Below are 5,093 nucleotides of genomic sequence, written 5' to 3'. Positions count from 1 at the left end.
TTTTCTATGATATCACACAAAATTGATATTCAATTCAATTATAAGGCTTTCATTTGTGCCTGGGCACAGTTTATTTTGCCAGTATTCGAGTAGATGGAGAACATAAATAATCTTATTACTCGTAATACACTGAAGAAAATATTTTACCAAGATTTTTCAGTTATGGCTTTTTCTTTCATAAATGACTTTTTGACATTATGCTTTGAAACTTGAATAAATCATTGAATATTTACAACTTGTCACACTAATGATAAGTAAGTCTGTACTGAAAAGGAAAAAGTATCAAAAAGTATTTTTTGTACGTATGTTACCTAAGTATTCGAAGACGCCTGGGCCAATTTCAATGAATCTTTTTTTGTTTGTGAGGGTATACTTTGAGGTTGTCCCATTGTCATCATGTCAGGATCTGATCATAGAATCGTATGGGCAACTATAGCGTTTAATATTTTTTTTCAATAATCACTTTAAAGCACTACGACTTAATGAAGGTTTGGAGCCGAGGATGAGGGATCTCTTTAACGGTTTACAAACCTTGTGTTTGGACTTGATTAATTAGTATCGACGAGAACCTTCTACCTAGATGTCCCCCTCCAAAAACGACAGTTAATTTTGTTGGTGAATTAGGGTGTAATGCATCTCCATAGTTAATTACTCTATGTCTACAATCAGCCTATAATAAACGGTTACTTTGTTATAAGCTGGCAAACCTCCGTCACTCACTATACGAGTAAATAAAAATCACCATTACAAGTTAGCCCTTGACTACAATCAAACCTGATGGTAAGTGATGATGCAATCTAAGAAGCGGGCTAACTTGTTAGGAGGAGGATGAAACCCCTTTCTTTTTCGGTAGTTTTACAACACTTGCAATGTTCCAGAACTATTTTTATTATGCTCAGACCAAATAATGATTAAAAAAACTTGGTAATATCAGGGCAACCTGGATTGAAAACAAATACAACCTTTTATAGTAATAACATATTAATTAAAAGCAAACACAACGGTATTTACCATTATTTTACAAACAACAATTTAACGCCAAAACTACGCCGCAGTTCACCAAGTGGTCACGATCCCCATTACCCCTCTATAATTTAACAAACAACAATTTATTTGCGCCGAGCAAGCAAATTTATTTGTATCAATGGCAGACAATGAGATGTTATTACCTCTAGAGGTCGTGTTAACTTTGTTTGTAAATAATTAATGATTGTCTTTCTCGGTGACAACCTATACGATTTAAAACTCTACTTGGGTTAATGACTAGTTATTTTTAACCGACTTCCAAAAAGGAGGAGGTTCTACGTTCGGCTGTACGTATGTTTTTTTATACTATACAAAACATAATTATCTATTCGAATACAATAATTGTATACCTGTGGTCGCCTGTGACTTTGATGATAAATGATATATTTGTTTAGGAACATATACATTTTCTTTAAATCTCTATATCTACTATATAAAAATATGTCGGGTTTTCCTTCCTGACGCTATAACTATAGAACGCACGAACCGATTTCCACGGTTTTGCATTCGTTGGAAAGGTCTCGGGCTCCGTGTGGTTTACAGCAAAAAAAATAAGGAAAAGGTAGGGTAGGGTAGGGGTAGGGTAGGGGTAGGGTGGGGATAGAGTAGGGGTAGGGTAGGGGTACGGTTGGGGTAGGGTAGGGGTAAGGTTTGGTAGGGTAGTGTAGGGGGTAGGTTAGGGGTAGAGTAGTTGTAGGGTAGGGTAGGGGTAGGGTAGGGGTAGGGTAGGGGTAGGGTAGGGGTAGGGTAGGGGTAGGGTAGGGGTAGGGTAGGGGTAGGGTAGGGGTAGGGTAGGGGTAGGGTAGGGGTAGGGTAGGGGTAGGGTAGGGGTAGGGTAGGGGTAGGGTAGGGGTAGGGTAGGGGTAGGGTAGGGGTAGGGTAGGGGTAGGGTAGGGGTAGGGTAGGGGTAGGGTAGGGGTAGGGTAGGGGTAGGGTAGGGGTAGGGTAGGGGTAGGGTAGGGGTAGGGTAGGGGTAGGGTAGGGGTAGGGTAGGGAGGTAGGGTAGGGGGTAGGGTAGGGGTAGGGTAGGGGTAGGGTAGGGGTAGGGTAGGGGTAGGGTAGGGGTAGGGTAGGGGTAGGGTAGGGGTAGGGTAGGGGTAGGGTAGGGGTAGGGTAGGGGTAGGGTAGGGGTAGGGTAGGGGTAGGGTAGGGGTAGGGTAGGGGTAGGGTAGGGGTAGGGTAGGGGTAGGGTAGGGGTAGGGTAGGGGTAGGGTAGGGGTAGCGTAGGGGTAGGCGTAGGGGTAGCGTAGGGGTAGCGTAGGGGTAGGGTAGGGGTAGGGTAGGGGTAGGGTAGGGGTAGGGTAGGGGTAGGGTAGGGGTAGGGTAGGGGTAGGGTAGGGGTAGGGTAGGGGTAGGGTAGGGGTAGGGGTAGGGGTAGGGTAGGGGTAGGGTAGGGGTAGGGTAGGGGTAGGGTAGGGGTAGGGTAGGGGTAGAGTAGAAGTAGGGTAGGGGCAGGATAGGGGTAGAGTTGGGTAGGGTAGGGTAGGGGGAAGGGGAAGGGGTAGGGTAGGGGTAGAGTTGGGTAGGGGTAGTTGAAAGTTTACATCGAGTTTCACGCGGACGAAGTCGCGGGCGTCCGCTAGTATAAATATATATATATATGTAAAAGAAAGTCGGGTTTCTTCAATCACTATTAGGTATCCTATCGCAATAAAAGAGATAACATAAATATCACTCAAACGTTAGCGAAAAGTTCACAGTAAGGGACTTTAAATATTGGACGCTAATAATGTGTTAATATTTCAGATTATTCATCTGTAATATGTAAGTATGAGTTAAGTCATGTGTAATAGTGATTATGGTCGAAGTCAGGGGACAACTGGTTTCTAAAAGGGTTGGCACAACTTGTGCGGTGGAGTTTAATTGCTTCAGAGCGAGGCGCTCAATGCATTCGACATCCACATGATTGCTTTAGAACATGCTTTGAAATTACAATAATTGAGATACGTAATTATAGTTTATGTAATATCTAATAGAATTAACTGTAGCAGTAGGGCTATCAAAGAGAATCATTATTATAAAGGCGAAAGTTTGTGTGTATGTGTAAGTATGTATGTTTGTTCCTCCTTTACTGGATGGAAATACATTTTACTCTGGATCCCGAAAAAATCCATGGTTCCCGTAGGACTTGTAAAAAACTGAATTCCACGCGGACGAAGTCGCGGGCGTCCGCTAGTGTATATATAAATCCTTACGTAAATTCTAGCAGTAGAGTAGAGTCAAAGAGAATACCTATATGAATGAAATTAATTTCTCTTGGTTGTTCTGTGTTTTAAGAAGCTGTGCTGGTTAGGTTAATCGTTGTATAGTATATAATGTAGCTAATGTTTACATCATCATCATCATCATCATCATCATCATCATCATCATCATCATCATCATCATCATCATTAATAACCCATATTCATATATTCAGCTCACTGTTGAGCGCGAGTCTCCTCTCAGAATGAGAAGGATTAGGCTTTAGTCCACCACGGTGGCCCAATGCGAATTGGAAGACTTCACACACGTAGAGAATTAAGAAAATTTTCAGAAAGGTTTCCTACACACGATGTTTTCCTTCACCGTTCGAGACGTGTGATATTTAGTTTCTTAAAATGCACATAACTGAAAAGTTGTAAGTGATCCCCTTCAGATCCTCTTTTATCCAAATTAATGAATATAGCTCCGAATTGGAGATTTTTACAGAGTTTGAAAAGTATATGATGGGTTTATAAATTGTTACTTTACATTGCCAATTTTTGATTAAGATCTTCGCAAGGGAAAATAACCTTAGGCTTTCAAAATAGCCATACACTTGAATATACGGTTTTCAATGCAACATTAGGGGTAATAAATCAGTGACAGTGTCCGGAATACCTTCCCGCGGGTCCCATTTTATAAGCAACAATACATGTTTTGCATACATTGGCTGAAGCTTATAGTAATGCAAATTTACGTATTTTATTGAATAAAATAGCAAAGTTGTTTGTCGGTTAGGATGATAAGCTTTTGTTAAAAAATATAACAGTTATGTAGTTTCGTGATATTGAAATATTTGGAAACTTCATAGTCTAGGAGACTAGGCATAACTTTTTAGCATTATTTAGTAAATTGTACAAATGTTTTCTAGATCTTTTAAGAGCGTACAATCGAGAATAGAGAGTTTTAAAGTTATTAATATATTAATTGTACGTACATCATACTTTTAATGTTACAAAGGTTTGTGTGTTTATGTGTGTATGTTTGTTACTTCTTATTAATATATAGTATTTTGAAGCCTTTTGAAGCCTATGTTACAACATAGGCTACATTTTATCTCCGTATTCCCAAGGGAACGAGAACTACGTGAGTGAAACCGCGGGACGTCTTCTGCTAATGAATATCTTTTTAGTATGTAATTTAATACTTTACTTATATTTAGTAAGCAATAAGCATGCTGTAATATTAACGTTAGTGGAACAAATGCTTACATAAACATTTAAGAACCTAATTAACTAACAAAATTGATTATACGCAGTCCATAATATAAATTCAGTAAACTGAATAATCTCCTAAAACGCAATCAATTTATTTGTGCAAATTTGCAGCAAGTGTTAATATATAAAACGATTTAGCAGGACAATAAAAATTATATTACTAGCTAAAAAAAATTTAAATCTGTTAAATTCCGAAATGATTCGGAAAACAGCTTTTTTCACCGAGAATTTTCTTAATTCTCTATGTGTGTGAAGCCTGCCAATCCGCATTGAGCCAGCATGGTTGACTAATTAGCCTAGCCCCTGTTATTCTGATAGGAGACTCGTGATCAATAGGGAGCCGAACATGGGTTGTCAATGTGATGAAAATGTAATGTTAAAATCACTATAAGCGCACCATGACAGTAAAAATCACCTCGAATGCTAGTAAACGATATGATGCCATCATGCCGTGATGCCTTTGGGCTTTGCAACGTTGCCGATAGACTTTTTACTATGAACTTTTGAAAAACATCCCTACATTTTAATTTCTGTTATTCCACATATATTATTCTTCACACTACAATAAGATATAATACAAAGTGTTTATATAAACTAATGCAGAGGTCT

This window comes from Bicyclus anynana, chromosome 14 (assembly GCF_947172395.1).
Source record: "Bicyclus anynana chromosome 14, ilBicAnyn1.1, whole genome shotgun sequence".
Taxonomy (NCBI): Eukaryota; Metazoa; Arthropoda; class Insecta; order Lepidoptera; family Nymphalidae; genus Bicyclus; species Bicyclus anynana.
The sequence above is the reverse complement of the archived record's forward strand: the minus strand, read 5'-3'. Positions refer to the sequence as shown.